General features: G+C 43.8%; 2 long non-coding RNA genes, 10 other non-coding genes and 3 pseudogenes across 12 annotated transcripts in view; all 15 read right to left on the bottom strand.

Moving 5' to 3' along the window:
* LOC147262968 (uncharacterized) overlaps nt 1-16,673 on the bottom strand; it is a 355,221-nt gene that overhangs the window by 106,695 nt on the left and 231,853 nt on the right. The window lies entirely within an intron of this gene.
* On the bottom strand, nt 7,549-7,630 carry trnas-gcu (transfer RNA serine (anticodon GCU)). Its single transcript has one exon. It is a non-coding gene; the product is annotated as a tRNA-Ser (tRNA).
* The window catches only part of LOC147263056 (uncharacterized), a 33,380-nt gene continuing 28,081 nt past the window's right edge, over nt 11,375-16,673 (bottom strand). Inside the window, exon 4 of the long non-coding RNA XR_015112605.1 lies at nt 11,375-11,576. This is a non-coding gene — a long non-coding RNA (uncharacterized LOC147263056). The remainder of the gene's footprint in view (nt 11,577-16,673) is intronic.
* On the bottom strand, nt 11,827-11,945 carry LOC147263114 (5S ribosomal RNA). Its single transcript, XR_015114620.1, has one exon. It is a non-coding gene; the product is annotated as a 5S ribosomal RNA (ribosomal RNA).
* On the bottom strand, nt 12,257-12,375 carry LOC147263113 (5S ribosomal RNA). Its single transcript, XR_015113467.1, has one exon. It is a non-coding gene; the product is annotated as a 5S ribosomal RNA (ribosomal RNA).
* On the bottom strand, nt 12,686-12,804 carry LOC147263112 (5S ribosomal RNA). The gene has a single exon (XR_015114778.1). It is a non-coding gene; the product is annotated as a 5S ribosomal RNA (ribosomal RNA).
* On the bottom strand, nt 13,115-13,223 carry LOC147263111 (5S ribosomal RNA; annotated as a pseudogene).
* On the bottom strand, nt 13,534-13,652 carry LOC147263110 (5S ribosomal RNA). The gene has a single exon (XR_015114191.1). It is a non-coding gene; the product is annotated as a 5S ribosomal RNA (ribosomal RNA).
* LOC147263109 (5S ribosomal RNA) lies at nt 13,963-14,081 on the bottom strand. The gene has a single exon (XR_015113661.1). It is a non-coding gene; the product is annotated as a 5S ribosomal RNA (ribosomal RNA).
* Nucleotides 14,392-14,510, bottom strand: LOC147263108 (5S ribosomal RNA). The gene has a single exon (XR_015112819.1). It is a non-coding gene; the product is annotated as a 5S ribosomal RNA (ribosomal RNA).
* On the bottom strand, nt 14,821-14,939 carry LOC147263107 (5S ribosomal RNA). Its single transcript, XR_015114883.1, has one exon. It is a non-coding gene; the product is annotated as a 5S ribosomal RNA (ribosomal RNA).
* On the bottom strand, nt 15,250-15,368 carry LOC147263106 (5S ribosomal RNA). Its single transcript, XR_015113530.1, has one exon. It is a non-coding gene; the product is annotated as a 5S ribosomal RNA (ribosomal RNA).
* Nucleotides 15,679-15,787, bottom strand: LOC147263105 (5S ribosomal RNA; annotated as a pseudogene).
* Nucleotides 16,098-16,216, bottom strand: LOC147263104 (5S ribosomal RNA). Its single transcript, XR_015112818.1, has one exon. It is a non-coding gene; the product is annotated as a 5S ribosomal RNA (ribosomal RNA).
* Nucleotides 16,527-16,645, bottom strand: LOC147263103 (5S ribosomal RNA; annotated as a pseudogene).

The following is a 16,673-nucleotide window of genomic DNA, read 5'->3' as shown; positions in this document are numbered from 1 at the left end:
GCCTTACTTAATTGTGTGTGTCTACATGCAATATGGGTCATTTAAACAAAATTTACGCCAACTGACTCATTCAATTAATAGTGAATTTACTCTGATAGACTGTATAATTTGTCTTTAGGGGCGCTTGTCAGACCTGCAATTAATTAGCCAATCCTGTATGGTTGCTAGGGAAAAATAATGAATAATTGGCCAATCAACATCGCCAAATTTAACGGCGTAGGGGCGCCGGAAAAGTCGCCCCTACGCCAACGTAAAATGCGTGAAGGTTTGGATTGCGAAAGCTAGCTGAGGAGCCCGCGATATTCTTTTTGCGTAGTGAGATTCCCAGATTTCCGATGCCCTACGAAAAAAAATACCGCGAGAAGTGAGTGAGAGAGAAAATGGCGACAACAACGATCGAAGTTCAAGAGCAGAAGTTTCCACCGATTTCGGTGAGATCCCTTTTAAATTTCCCTTTTGCGAGGAGGACCATGGCGGAAAAAATCCGCGTTAAGGAGCTGGGACCGGACAAGCCTGAAATCAACATCCAGCAGCAGTCCAAGGAAAAGGCTAAATCCTACAATAGGACTTTTTGCCGGAGCTGGTTTCAGCGCAAGCCGTGGCTGACGGGTTGTGGAGCAGCCAACGCACTTTTTTGCTTCCCCTGCATCCCTTTCAGGAGTGACCGGTGTGATTCAGCATGGACACAGACAGGAATCACTGACCTAAAGCACCTCTCCGAGCGGATTAAGAAACACGAAAGAGCGAAAATTCACATGGAAAACTGCGTGAAGCTAGCGGTTCTTGGGAAGATTAGCATAGCAACGCAGCTCGATGACAGTCACCGCATCGCTGTAAGGAAGCACAATGATGAGGTAGATAAGAACCGTAACATCTTATCTAAGATAATTAACTGTTAAATTCTGTGGTGCTTTTGAACTGGCTCTGCGGGGACATGACGAAAGTGATTCCTCTGACAACGCTGGAATATTCAGAGGTCCAGTTGACTTGATGGCATCCATTGATCGGTACTTGAGGGAGCACCTTGAAAATGCAACCGTTTTTAAAGGCACCTCGAAGACAGTACAGAACGAGCTCCTGGACTGTATGCTGGCAGTTTTGAGAGAACAGATCCTGGATGAAGTTAAATCGGCAGACTTTTTAGCGATCCAGGCTGATGAAACTACTGACGTTTCAACACAGTGTCAGTTAGTCTTAGTTCTGAGATACATTGACGACCGCCACAATATTCAAGAGCGGTTCTTTGAATTTTTGAAGCTGCCCAACACCTGTGCGGATGCAATAGCCAGTGCCTTATTGGAGAGGCTGCACAGCATCCTTTCTGAGGGACAAGAAAAGAAGCTGATTGCCCAGGCCTGTGATGGGGCAGCTGTGATGAGGGGTGCCAAAGGAGGAGTGCAGCGAAAGGTACAAGACATCTATCCAAACGCTCACTATGTTCACTGCTATGCCCATCAGTTAAACCTGATACTGCAGCAAGCAACCTCCCACATCCCTCAGATCAGTCACTTTTTTTCTGACATGGGGGGATTTGCTTCTCTTTTCTCTAAGTCAAGCAAGAGAACTGCAGTGCTTGATGAGAAGTTTGCGCACCGACTTCCAAGTGCATCATCAACACGTTGGAACTTCAACAGTCGTGTTAACACAGTTTATGAGCACAAGAAGGATCTGGTGAATTGCTTTCAGGCTATCCGGAACAGTGAAGGGTTTGATAGCCAGACAAAGAGAGAAGCTGGTGGCTATGTGAGAATGCTGGAAGATGAAACTTTTTGTTTTTTACTGGCCCTGTTCCACAAAATCATGCCACATGTGGACATCCTTTACAACCAGCTGCAGAAGAGAAACATTGATGCTGTCTACATGGCAGGAGTCACCCAGACATTCATTGACCACATGCAGGCTATCAGGTATGCTAAATTAATTAATTTGTAGCCTAACCTCAATTTCTCTGTATATGTAGACTTAAATGCTTATATATCATCTTATTTAAAGAATTGATTTATCTGTATAATATAATTGACAGTAATGATATCCACCTTTGGTTTTGTTAATGTATCCCTAACCAGTTTTTAGAACTTACTCATGAAACTTATGTGTTGGGTCAGGGAGGATGTGCCTACTCTGGCTGAGGATGAGGAGTTCAGGGGACCTGCTCAGGAGCCACCCGCAAAGAGACGCAGAACCTTGGGAGAAGACACACTGCACCATTTGGCACTGGAGGTAAGAACTTGCTTCTTAGTGTGATTTGAATCACATTATTAAATAAAATCAAAATAAGATGTTGGCCATATGATACAGTGGTCCAGACTTAAATGTATATTGTTTTATGATGATATGAATCATTACAGTATGTTTATTACATAATATAGGCTAGCTCATCAGGTCAATGTATTAAGACAAGTGAAGATGCAATAATTCCTATTTTGTATAATTATATCATTGCATAGGTATGTGACACCATTGTGAGCCATGCCAAGGAGAGATTTAGTTTCACCAAGCATCTTGTCAGCGCCACACTCCTGCAAGGAGACCTGTTCCCACAGCACAGCCGAAAGTTCCCAGATTCAGCACTGAAAACCACAGTGGAAGCCTATCCCTCATTGGACAAGGCCAGACTTCAAACAGAGCTGTCTCTGATCTACGGGAACGAAGAGTTTCAGAGTTGCAGTGGTGCACTGGCTCTCTATCAGGTTTTGATGGAAAATAACCTTCAAGACACGTTCACTGAAACTGTAAGTCTGCTCAACATCCTCATCACCACACCAATGACAACGTCAGAATCTGAGAGGTGCTTCTCCACTTTGAAGAGGATAAAAACTTTTCTTACAAATACCATGGCACAAGATCGGCTCAACGCTCTGGCTATGCTCTCCACTGAGAAAAAACTGACACGAAACATTCCTGGTTTCAACACCAGGGTCATTGAGAAATTTGCCTCCCAGAAAGAGAGACGAGCAAAGTTCCTGTACAAATAACTGCTGAATTCAAACACACACCCAGAAAGACTGAAACAAATAGACAGAGAGACAGAGGGACAGAGACAGGTAGACGAAGAGAGAAAGAGAGACGGACACAAAGAGAGAGAGACAGAGAGAGACACACACACTAAGAGACAGACAAACAGAGATAGAGACACAGAGAAAAGGACACAAAGACGGAGACACAGAGAAGGAGACAGAGACAGACACAGATGAACAAAGAGAGAGACAGAGAGAGAGAGACAAACACACACATTGTTGATTTGTATTGTATAGATTAAGCTCAAATCACCTTCTGTAAAGTTAACATCATTGTATAATATTTGATCGCATAAAATTTACTGTAGTTGTAAATTGTTGTTGTTTTTTTTTGTCTTTGAAACTGTCGATTTTAAGAAGGAAAGTAAATACTATTTTAAAACATTTAATAATTGTCCGGCTGCTCTTTTTGAATGATTATACTAGACTAGGCACGGAAATGTTTTTGGCACACCAGCCCCACCAAGAATTTTTTTCACCTGCCACCACTGGCTTCTGTCATTTAGTTTCCAGGAAATGTTGATGACACACTGGGATTTTTTGTTCTCCTGCTGTCACTGTCAAGTGCCAGCTTAACATGTGAGAGGTAGCAGGATCCATGCATGTGTTCATGTTTACAGCAGACAAGGAGGAAACCTTGGAGGATTTCAGGGACTTTTAGCAGTGGTTCACACTTCAGGTGTGAAAGCTTCTGAGTATAAAATTTTAAGTGAGCGAGCCAGGAGTTGAAGCTAGAATCTTCTGACAGTAGTCAGTCATGCTATCCATTGCACCACCAGCCCTGTGAAAACCTCTTCATGTTCATGTGTACTTGATTTTATAGAAAATCCAAACGATCTGGTGGCATTTTCAGGGGACACAATGGTGCAGTGGTCAGCACTGTGGCCTCACAGCAAGAAGGTTCCAGATTTGAGCCCCAATTGTGTGAGTCTGCATGTTCTCCCTGTTCCTGTGTGGGTTCTCTCTGGTACTCCAGCTTCCTCCTACAGTCCAAAGACATCAAGAGGGGACGAGGCTGATTGATACTCTAAATTGACTGTAGGTGTGGCTGTGAGTGTGAATGGTTGTCTGTCTCTGTGTGTTGGCCCTGTGATGGACTGGTGACCTGTCCAGGATGAACCCCGCCTCTTGTCCGAAGGCTGCTGGGATAGGCTCCACCCCCACACACAAACCTTGACATATAATCAGTGGAGAAAAGGAAATTAATCTACACTCATGGCTGAATCTTGAGTTTTGAGAACTTAACTGGATATAAACTCTGAGAATTCAGGGTAAGGACCAGGAGGATGGGACACAATAATAGATAGGAGGAAATGTGGAGTCTGGGTTCTTTTCTAGAATGTGAAGGCAATGACAGTCCTGCCAAGTGACATCACTGACATGAATGGATGACTTCAGTCACATGACTGGATGACTTCAGTCACATGACTGGATGACAGTGTAGATTCCAATGTAGAGGTTGGGGAAATAGTCTCTGAGAATCCAGCTTGAACCAACGCCCTCCTTGTTCTTCAAAAACCCAAACAGCGACCATCAGTCTCCCTCCAATCCTGTACTTGGGTTCAATGTTGCTGTTCCATTTAGCAGCAGTAGGTGTCGCTGTGATACCAGGTTCAGTTCAAGAGTCCCAACTCCAGCTCATGTTGGTGACCTCAGTGGCAGGGTAAAATGGCGCTTCAGTGGATCATGTGGATCAACTCATGTCTGTCCTCACTGCTCCACAGGTCTGTCAAATGTTCTGTAAAATAGTTTGACCCAGCAGAGATGCTAGATTAGGAGTTGATGGGAGTTGTTGCAGATACTAGTGTCCAAAGTCCAGCTTGAACCTAGTTTGTGCACTTATTTGTCAAGCTAGCAGAGATTCTTTTCACTGCCAAGCTAAAGTGACTTCTGTCAACAAAGGTAAACATACAAAAGGATATTTCTACTGTCAGTTCAAGATTTTTATCAAACTCCTTTTTCATTGCTTCAACCTTCCTCTTGTTGTTAGCTTTCTGTTCCCATCTCTTATGTTAACAGGTCAGTTTTGACCCTCGTCTTCAACCAGCTGTAAAATAAACTAAAAACAATTTTCTATCATCCAAGTTGTTTCCCATCTCCCGGTTACCTTGTTAGGCTTCCTTATCCATGGAAATATTGATGGGAATATTTTGTTGTGGGCCTCTGGACCTTTTTTTAGTCAGTAAACCCTCGATTTCAGTTAAAAAATGATCAAATGAACCTCAAGAAAATCATAGAAATAAACAAAAGGTTGTTGTGTTTCCTGACCATTACTGAGGGGTGTTAGAACACATCTCTGACATGGATTGGTTTGATTTATTATTCATTTTAATATTATTAACTATTGTAACATCCATGGTGTTATGGGTCAGTTTCGACCCTCATATATTTACTTCAAGAAAAAGGCAAAAAAGTCTCTTTTTTTCAGCAATAGAACTTTAATACAAACACAAAATGAAAAGCAGAAATGGAGTCACTGCAGGAACAGGAGCTCCATGGAGCTCAAAGGAGTGATCACTCTCAACTTTGAGCAGTCCTGTTCAGAGTTTTCCAAAAGGGCTTTGAGAGACCAAGAGTTCCCCAGAGCTGCAAGGAGGAACAAGAAGGAGACTTGGAAAAAGAAGGGAGGGAAACCTGTTGATGTGTTATGAACTTAAGTCACATAAAGTTCTCCATTTATTGAGTTTGTATTTTAAAACTTAATTGTGCATTTCAGTGTTGAACAATAAAGAATGTGTTTATTGGTGATAAAGCATTTCAAGCTTTAAGTAGGAGGAATTGCTTTCTTGATCACCCCTTGACTAAAAACACCTACAAAATAAAACACACCACTGCTGTGGGCACCCACCTCATGGGAGTCAGGCCCCTGGTGGTCATGGCCCCCAGGAGCCGTGGTGGGCGTCCCTGATTTTCATTTCTAAAAGGTGGCAACCTGACAGCAAACAAACCCATCCTCTGAACTTGGAGTCTCAGTTGAGGCTGCATCTGAAACCAAAGACTGTGTATGAATAACTGTCAACCCACATTCTTTGTCTGGACTAAAAGTTAATTAGTTAACAGTTAGCTAAGCTACCTGTGGTCAACTACTGATTTAAAAAAGGTCCAGAGGCCAACAACAAAATTTTCAAATCATCCAGTCATGTGACTGAAGTCATCCAGTCATGTGACTGAAGTCATCCATTCATGTCAGTGATGTCACTTGGCAGGACTGTCATTGCCGTCACATTCTAGAAAAGAATCCAGACTCCACATGTGGCTCCCATGATAACTGATGGACCTCTGGTTGGAGGCTGGACGATGATGTTTGGACTTGAAGGAAAACTCCTTGTCCAAATTCCATTGTGTTCAAATTTAAAGTCCCACAATAAGAAGTAGCTGAATCTGACAGGTGAAGGTTTGGAACTCCAAGATGGTTGATGTTTACTTGACTTGATGCTCTGACTGTCAGGGTAGATGACAGCTTCTTTCTGCTGCTGCATCTGAGTGGCTATGATTGGAGGTTTTACCTCCCAAGGTTGTCTGGTTCCAGGGGAAATTTGAAAATTCCAGTCCCCAACCTTGGCTGTTCTGAAACTCTTCTCCTGAATCACTCCTGAGCTGCAGAAAGAACAAATACCAGTGCCCAACCAGATCAACTTCATGGCTGCTGACAGCCTCAGACACTTGATTTCCATCAATCTGGAGCCAAGAAGGCCCTCACTGTGGTTCTCCTCCAGGAGGGTCCAGGTTCTGCCATTGTGGCTCCTTGTGCCACTGCCAGAGAGCCTCAGCTGCACACTGCAACATTTCAACAGGAGATTTACATTCCTTCAAATGTCCCGACATCTTATTCCAATGGTTCTGTTCTATCTTTATATTTTAAAATCAATCACACAATGAAAGCTGCCACAGCTGGGTTAAGAGAGAGAACACACTAAGAGATTTGAAACCAGTAAAATATGCTTTTCTGTGTGCAAACTAGTGAGGGGCATGGAAGGATATTTTACCACCAAGACAGAACCCAAACTTTAGTCATGTGATGAGATGGTGACTCTGATTATGAAGTTAATGGACAAAATGTGAATTGAAAGAAAATACATTAAAAAAATACTAAATAAACAAATAAATAAAAGAAGCAGCACAAATGACATTTTTCTGCACAAATTTACTGGTATTAGACTGCATTTTTGGTTCATGAGTAGATGAAAGAGTATCACATATATATTATATACATGTGATACATGCACGTGGCTTTGGACAAAAGCTTCAAGAAATTGTAGAATTATTTAAATGTTCCAAGTGCACTGTTTCAGGTTTCTTGAAGATGCTTCAGCTCTCATCAAAGAGGTGTCTTCAGTTTTCTTCACTGATGGGAGGATTTATAGCTCTGTGGGGGCGGGACCTTCTACAGAGGTGATTGACACATGTGAGCTCTGGGTGTCTGAGTTGTTTTGGTCAGGTTGTGAAAGGGAAGTTGACTCAACTGGTATCTGTGTCAGTTAAAAGCCTCACAGTAATTCCATAATGTAGGAGTAGAAACCAGAGTCGCTCACGACGAGGATGGGATTCGAACCCATGCGTGCAGAGCACAATGGATTAGCAGTCCATCGCCTTAACCACTCGGCCACCTCGTCTGCTGACAGCAATCCTGAGCTTTTAAACACCTGAACTCTTTGGAGCCTATTTGTCAGAAATGGACCCAGCAGGAGCCACTGAACACAACTCTGACATAATCAGGCTTCTTCCCAGCAGCATCGTGCTACAGAAGGCAGAATACAGACCATCGATACATCATCAGAGTGAACACCAGCTGATGTTTACAAGTTTAATTCACCTCTGACTACAAAATGACATCCAAGCTCAGATTCTCTTGTCCTGATTGAACAAGTAAATGTTTAAGAAGATGAGAGTACCAGACTTTTTCATCCAAGGAAACAAGCATCCTATCACTGTCCTATGCAGAGTTTCTTTAAAAAAAAAAAGTGAGACAACCTCAAGATTTTCTGTTTCCTCTTGTTGGATTTTGCCACAGAGAATCAGAGCCAATCAAAAGCTTGTTGGACTTTAACGTTGGAGGACTGAACAAGTCATGACATCATCAGTTTTACCTTCACAGGTGCTTCATTTACTTTACTTTCAATTTTACAGAGGTAGAACCTGAAATCAAAAGCTGTCCATCAAAAGAAGTGAAAGCTTACCAGGCTGTGATGTTCTTGTCTACAAACTCTGTCTTGTATGGAGCTTCAATCTTTAATAAAAAGAATAAAAAGAAGATAACACTTGTTGTGATTTGGCGCTTTAAAAATAAAACTTACGACTTACATGGAAACTGTCTGGGGGGGGGGGGGGTGGAGCCTCCATCAGGTATGTGTTTGATGTCTGAATTCTTTCTCTGATGTCTGAATTCTGTCTTTGATCTCTGGGTTCTGAGCATTGATCTCCTGCTTCAGTCTTTGATCTCTGACTGATCCTAAACTAATCAAAGGATCACATCAGCATATTGGTCCAGTCTACAGATGGTGATTTTACCTATTTGAAGCCTTATTTTGTGTTTGATGGACATTTTTAAAATCATTAATGACTTTTTGACTGAACATCCTGGACACTGTGGTGCCTGATGAGGAGACAACTTGGGTACAAAGTTGAAGAGGAGGGTTTTTGGAGAGGGGATATTTTTGCAGTGTTCCAAGTCAATAATAACTGTGGCAAATATCATCATTTTTCAAAATGTCCTCACGAAGATGGTTTGAAATTCTGTCTCTCCCTCATCCTCAGCTGCTGCAGCACTTTAAAGAAAACCTTTGACTCGTGGATCTAAAAAGATCAGATGTTGTCTCCTCCAGAACATCAACACTTTAACGTTGTTGGCAGGACTCCAACCTGAGCAGGGAGACCCCAATGGATTTCTAGTCCATCGCCTTCACCACTCGGCCACAACAACCACATTCACACACACATTTGTAAAAGATTCACATTGACACAACTCTTTAAAATTGTGTCACAAGCCCATTTGTGTGAGGTCCTATTTTCTCTTTTTCCGCATTCCTTTGTTTCCAGGTCTCAAATAAGTGCAGAATTACAAAGACAAGCAAGCTGGATCCATCCTGGGCAGGTGATAGGAGCCATTGACCACTGGCCAGAGACCCTGGCACAGACTTTGGGGGGTGGTGAGAGAGAGCATTTCTACAATTATATTATACATTTATAGAATTCTACAATCCTACAATTTCATTGAGCAGACGCTTTTGTCCAAAGCCACTTGCATATTTTTTCGGTGAGTTTGGCTCCTGAGCTCAAGACAGTTGTGACTCATAAAGGACAGCTTCAAATGCAGCTGTGAAGCCTCATTGTCAGCTGGGAGGAACGACAGGTGTCTCCCTCTAGTGGCTCCTCACAGCAACACGAGCCTCATTTCATTCACATGCATCCACCACCTCACTACCAAAGGCCAGTTGGGCCTCCACAGACAGGTGAGTTTCAAGTGTTGGACAAAGGTCTTTAAGATGTTCTTATTAATTCTATAACATCTGAGATTAAAATCTATGGAATTACAACCAACAAGCAGTCAAACACCTGATCAGATGCTCCTTCATGAGGCTGAGAAGAATCAATCTAAACTGGGATGAAGAAAATTAATTGAGAAGAGAAACCTACTGATTGGATGACATGGACCCACCTGATCCATGTCAGCCTTGTTGGAGCAGAAAGAGGTGGATCAGAGGAATCAGTGGATCAAGACTCAGGTGTCAGATGAAGAATCTCTTTATTCACAATTGAGTCGGAGAAATCTTCCAACGTGAACGTGACAGACCATTTTATACCAAAGACAGGCTGTGTGTGTGTGTGTGTGTGTGTGTGCGTGCGTGTGTCCCTACTGACTGGAAACTGAATAATAACCGGACTTATTTTTGTTATTGACCAAGTCTGGGTGACTCACTAAATTCATAACTGAAGTGATTATTTAATTAATAAACAAGACATTTGTCCAAAAGTCATGATCAAATTCATGTAAAATCTGAGCAACGAGGGTTTGAAAATGTTCAAATGAGCCAAAACAATGTCCTGGGATCCAACCAGGGACCTTTAGATCCACACCAATCTTCCCTGACCTCATAGAAACTGGAACATTTCAACAAATAAATTCAAATTCAACTAAGCAGCAACTCTAGAACAGTCAGAGCACTTGCTAATTCCCCTGTTAGCTCCAGATCAGACAATGCAGGCTCACCTTCACACTTGGTTGTACGACCGTCACCAGTTGAAGCTTCTCTGGTTCAACAAACTCTGGGGACTCAAGACACAAATCAGCACCGGTGCAGGTCCAGATCCAGATGTTAGCTGATGGGGACAATGGCTTAAGGGAGCTCCAGGTAGCTGGTTTGAACTGGTCCCTCATCTCTGTGAGTAGAAACCATCTGAGGTGGAGGGTGAAGATCTGCTTTGACTTCCTGATCTCCCAGTAAAGCCAGTATAGATGTTGAGCTTGGAGGAGTTGATGGCCTCCTTCATCTTCTTGTTGGAGATGTTTGCTAAACTCAGCACCACCACAGATCAGAGGAAAGTCCACTTGTCAGCTGGACACTGGAGTTTCTAGTGACCTGCAGGATCTTAGTTGTGGTGGCAGCAGGCCTGTTCTAAGAGCTTTGCTCACATTCATGATCAGGCTTCATAATGGTTCTGGACCACTGTGTGATAGGAGCTGATCCTGGAGCAGCAGAAGACAAATATAGAGAAGAAAAGACAAAAGACAGAGAGAAATGAGGGAGAGAATGACAAAAAGATGGGAACAAGATGAGGGTGAAAGACAAGCAGAGAGAAAGACAGGGGGACAGGGGGATGGAAGACAGACACACAACCAACAACAGCAACAGCAGCAATAATAGTTTTGATATTGTCCTGTTATTGATGTTTTCATGTGAAAGTGGCATATTTAAGATAAAAGACACTGTTAGAACAGAAAGATCCATAAAACCCACCAACCAGAGGTGTGTCTGGTACAGATGTGGAATTATTGGCTCACACAATGTTGAGGCAACTGGGAAGAAGACAAACAAAAGAGGCTTGTTTGATTCAGACATTCATCAAAAATGGTCCTGTAGAACTGTTCAATGTGTCATGACTTCAGAAGCTCAAATCCTCTCTTAGTTCTAGTGAGAGTGGAAGAGATTATAAAATGAGAGAAGCAGGGCCCTCCCTCAGAGCTGAAACAGCTCAGTTGGGAGAGCGTCAGACTGAAGATCTAAAGGTCCCTGGTCCGATCCCAGGTTTCAGCAGAGGAACAGCATTGACTTTACTTTCCAGTGGAGGAACTGCAGACATGAAGGAAACGAACATCTTGTCCTGTGCATTCTTATGACATTCAAGACATTTTTGGAGCCTCTTGTTGGATTTTGCCACAGAGAATCAGAACCAATCAAAAGCATGGTGGACTTGAACATGGAGAATTGAACAAGTCAAGAAAGCAGCAGTTTGACCTTCACAGGTGTTTCTTTTCCTGTCTAAATGCTGAAGGTTGAGCCTCTTCAGCTCTGCAGCCTCCTCCAGCAGCACCCAGATCTGGAATGAGAGGAGCCAAAAAGGCTCCAGAAAAGGAGACAAGTTAGTAATACCTATGAGTATAATTAATGTATGACACATATAGGAGGAGAGAGAGGAGTAGAGAGAAGCCCAGTACACTGCATCTGCCATCTGTCTACTTCAAATTACACGCTGCATGACATTCAATTTCAAAGCTGCAGAAAGGCGCTTCAAGAAAAGGTGTGTGAGGGAAGCTCGCTCATGCTGGTCCCCAAAGACTCAAAGCTGCCCTTTCCTCACAAAGAAACAAAAAAGCTTAAAGCACCTGGTATTCCCAGGCGGTCTCCCATCCAAGTACTAACCAGGCCCGACCCTGCTTAGCTTCCAAGATCAGACGAGATCGGGCGTGTTCAGAGTGGTATGGCTGTAAGCCTTTGACTCTTACACACATGGGCTCTATATCCATTTCACTCACTTTCCAACCTCAGACAAAAAGTGATGCGCAAAAGCCTCAGGGTCTTTTCACACGCCAAATTGGTGTCCTTTCAATAAAACGAAAAGAATGTTGATGTCATCGAGAGAAAAGTACTGCATCTGCCATCTGTCTACTTCAAATTACACGGTGCATGACATTAAATTTCAAAGCTGCAGAAAGGCGCTTCAAGAAAAGGTGTGTGAGGGAAGCTCGCTCATGCTGGTCCCCAAAGACTCAAAGCTGCCCTTTCCTCACAAAGAAACAAAAAAGCTTACAGCACCTGGTATTCCCAGGCGGTCTCCCATCAAAGTACTAACCAGGCCCGACCCTGCTTAGCTTCCGAGATCAGACGAGATCAGGCGTGTTCAGAGTGGTACGGCCGTAAGCCCTTGACTCTTACACACATGGGCTCTATATCCATTTCACTCACTTTACAACCTCAGAAAAAAAGTGACGTGCAAAAGCCTCACGGTCTTTTCAAACGCAAAATAGTTGTCCTGTCAAAACAAAGAAAAGAATGTTGATGTCATCCAGAGAAAAGTACTGCATCTGCCATCTGTCTACTTCAAATTAACCACTGCATGACATTCCATTCCAAAGGTGCGGAGGGCGCTTCAAGAAAAGGTGTGTGAGGGAAGCTCGCTCATGCTGGTCCCCAAAGACTCAAAGCGGCCCTTTCCTCACAATGAAACAAAATAGTTTACAGCACCTGGCATTCCCAGGCGGTCTCCCATCCAAGTACTAACCAGGCCCGACCCTGCTAAGCTTCCGAGATCAGACGAGATCGGGCGTGTTCAGAGTGGTATGGCCGTAAGCCCTTGACTCTCACACACATGGGCTCTATATCCATTTCATTCACTTTACAACCTCAAAAAAAATGTGATGTGCAACAGCCTCACGGTCTTTTTACACACCAAATAGTTGTCCTGTCAATACAAAGAAAAGAATGTTGATGTCATCTAGAGAAAAGTACTGCATCTGCAATCTGTCTACTTCAAATTACACACTGCATGACATTCCACTCGAAAGCTGTGGAGGGAGCTTCAAGAAAAGGTGTGTGAGGGAAGCTCGCTCATGCTGGTCCCCAAACACTCAAAGCTGCCCTTTCCTCACAATGAAACAAAAATGCTTACAGCACCTGGTATTCCCAGGCGGTCTCCCATCCAAGTACTAACCAGGCCCGACGCTGCTTAGCTTTCGAGATCAGACGAGTTCAGAATGGTATGGCCGTAAGTCCCTGACTCTGACACACATGGGCTCTATATCCATTTCACTCACTTTACAACCTCAGAAAAAAAGTGAAGCGCAAAACCCTCAGGGTCTTTTCACACGACAAATAGATTTCCTGTCAATGAAAGAAAAGAATGTTGATGTCATCTAGAGAAAAGTATTGCATCTGCAATCTGTCTACTTCAAATTACACGCTGCATGACATTCAAAATCAAAGCTGCAGAAAGGCGCTTCAAGAAAAGGTGTGTGAGGGAAGCTCGCTCATGCTGGTCCCCAAACACTCAAAGCTGCCCTTTCCTCACAATGAAACAAAAAAGCTTACAGCACCTGGTATTCCCAGGCGGTCTCCCATCCAAGTACTAACCAGGCCCGACCCTGCTTAGCTTCCAAGATCAGACGAGATCGGGCGTGTTCAGAGTGGTATGGTCGTAAGCCCTCGACTCTTACACACATGGGCTCTATATCCATTTCACTCACTTTACAACCTCAGGAAAAAAGTGAAGCGCAACAGCCTCAGGGTCTTTTCACACGCCAAATAGGTGTCCTGTCAATGAAAGAAAAGAATGTTGATGTCATCTAAAGAAAAGTACTTCATCTGCCATCTGTCTACTTCAAATTACACGCTGCATGACATTCAATTTCAAAGCTGCAGAAAGGCGCTTCAAGAAAAGGTGTGTGAGGGAAGCTCGCTCATGCTGGTCACCAAAGACTCAAAGCTGCCCTTTCCTCACAAAGAAACAAAAAAGCTTACAGCACCTGGTATTCCCAGGCGGTCTTCCATCCAAGTACTAACCAGGCCCGACCCTGCTAAGCTTCCGAGATCAGACGAGATCGGGCGTGTTCAGAGTGGTATGGCCGTAAGCCCTTGGCTCTGACACACATGGGCTCGATATCCATTTCACACACTTTACAACCTCAGAAAAAAAGTGATGCCCAACAGCCTCAGGGTCTTTTCACACGCCAAATCGGTGTCCTGTCAATAAAAGAAAAGAATGTTGATGTCATCTAGAGAAAAGTACTGCATCTGCCATCTGTCTACTTCAAATTACACGCTGCATGACATTCAATTTCAAAGCTGCAGAAAGGCGCTTCAAGAAAAGGTGTGTGAGGGAAGCTCGCTCATGCTGGTCCCCAAACACTCAAAGCTGCCCTTTCCTCACAATGAAACAAAAAAGCTTACAGCACCTGGTATTCCCAGGCGGTCTCCCATCCAAGTACTAACCAGGCCCGACCCTGCTTAGCTTCCAAGATCAGACGAGATCGGGCGTGTTCAGAGTGGTATGGCCGTAAGCCCTTGACTCTTACACACATGGGCTCTATATCCATTTCACTCACTTTACAACCTCAGAAAAAAAGTGAAGCGCAACAGCCTCAGGGTCTTTTCACACGCCAAATAGGTGTCCTGTCAATGAAAGAAAAGAATGTTGATGTCATCTAGAGAAAAGTACTGCATCTGCCATCTGTCTACTTCAAATTACACGCTGCATGACATTCAATTTTAAAGCTGCAGAAAGGCGCTTCAAGAAAAGGTGTGTGAGGGAAGCTCGCTCATGCTGGTCCCCAAAGACTAAAAGCTGCCCTTTCCTCACAAAGAAACAAAAAAGCTTACAGCACCTGGTATTCCCAGGCGGTCTCCCATCAAAGTACTAACCAGGCCCGACCCTGCTTAGCTTCCGAGATCAGACGAGATCGGGCGTGTTCAGAGTGGTATGGCCGTAAGCCCTTGACTCTTACACACATGGGCTCTATATCCATTTCACTCACTTTACAACCTCAGAAAAAAAGTGACGTGCAAAAGCCTCACGGTCTTTTCAAACGCCAAATAGTTGTCCTGTCAAAACAAAGAAAAGAATGTTGATGTCATCTAGAGAAAAGTACTGCATCTGCCATCTGTCTACTTCAAATTAACCACTGCATGACATTCCATTCCAAAGGTGCGGAGGGCGCTTCAAGAAAAGGTGTGTGAGGGAAGCTCGCTCATGCTGGTCCCCAAAGACTCAAAGCGGCCCTTTCCTCACAATGAAACAAAATAGTTTACAGCACCTGGTATTCCCAGGCGGTCTCCCATCCAAGTACTAACCAGGCCCGACCCTGCTTAGCTTCCAAGATCAGACGAGATCGGGCGTGTTCAGAGTGGTATGGCCGTAAGCCCTTGACTCTCACACACATGGGCTCTATATCCATTTCATTCACTTTACAACCTCAAAAAAAATGTGATGTGCAACAGCCTCACGGTCTTTTTACACACCAAATAGTTGTCCTGTCAATACAAAGAAAAGAATGTTGATGTCATCTAGAGAAAAGTACTGCATCTGCAATCTGTCTACTTCAAATTACACACTGCATGACATTCCACTCGAAAGCTGTGGAGGGAGCTTCAAGAAAAGGTGTGTGAGGGAAGCTCGCTCATGCTGGTCCCCAAACACTCAAAGCTGCCCTTTCCTCACAATGAAACAAAAAAGCTTACAGCACCTGGTATTCCCAGGCGGTCTCCCATCCAAGTACTAACCAGGCCCGACGCTGCTTAGCTTTCGAGATCAGACGAGTTCAGAATGGTATGGCCGTAAGTCCCTGACTCTGACACACATGGGCTCTATATCCATTTCACTCACTTTACAACCTCAGAAAAAAAGTGAAGCGCAAAACCCTCAGGGTCTTTTCACACGACAAATAGATTTCCTGTCAATGAAAGAAAAGAATGTTGATGTCATCTAGAGAAAAGTATTGCATCTGCAATCTGTCTACTTCAAATTACACGCTGCATGACATTCAAAATCAAAGCTGCAGAAAGGCGCTTCAAGAAAAGGTGTGTGAGGGAAGCTCGCTCATGCTGGTCCCCAAACACTCAAAGCTGCCCTTTCCTCACAATGAAACAAAAAAGCTTACAGCACCTGGTATTCCCAGGCGGTCTCCCATCCAAGTACTAACCAGGCCCGACCCTGCTTAGCTTCCAAGATCAGACGAGATCGGGCGTGTTCAGAGTGGTATGGCCGTAAGCCCTTGACTCTTACACACATGGGCTCTATATCCATTTCACTCACTTTACAACCTCAGAAAAAAAGTGAAGCGCAACAGCCTCAGGGTCTTTTCACACGCCAAATAGGTGTCCTGTCAATGAAAGAAAAGAATGTTGATGTCATCTAGAGAAAAGTACTGCATCTGCCATCTGTCTACTTCAAATTACACGCTGCATGACATTCAATTTCAAAGCTGCAGAAAGGCGCTTCAAGAAAAGGTGTGTGAGGGAAGCTCGCTCATGCTGGTCCCCAAAGACTAAAAGCTGCCCTTTCCTCACAAAGAAACAAAAAAGCTTACAGCACCTGGTATTCCCAGGCAGTTTTCTATTCAAGTACTAACCAGGGCCGACCCTGCTTAGCTTCCTAGATCAGACGAAATCGGGCGTGTTCAGAGTGGTATGGCCATAAGCCTTTGACTCTTAAACAAATGGGCTCTAT

This window comes from Aulostomus chinensis, chromosome 4 (genome assembly GCF_037954235.1).
Source record: "Aulostomus chinensis isolate RoL2024-O1b breed Wild chromosome 4, RoL_Achi_v1.0, whole genome shotgun sequence".
In the NCBI taxonomy this organism is placed as follows: domain Eukaryota; kingdom Metazoa; phylum Chordata; class Actinopteri; order Syngnathiformes; family Aulostomidae; genus Aulostomus; species Aulostomus chinensis.
The sequence above is the reverse complement of the archived record's forward strand: the minus strand, read 5'-3'. Positions and strand labels throughout refer to the sequence as shown.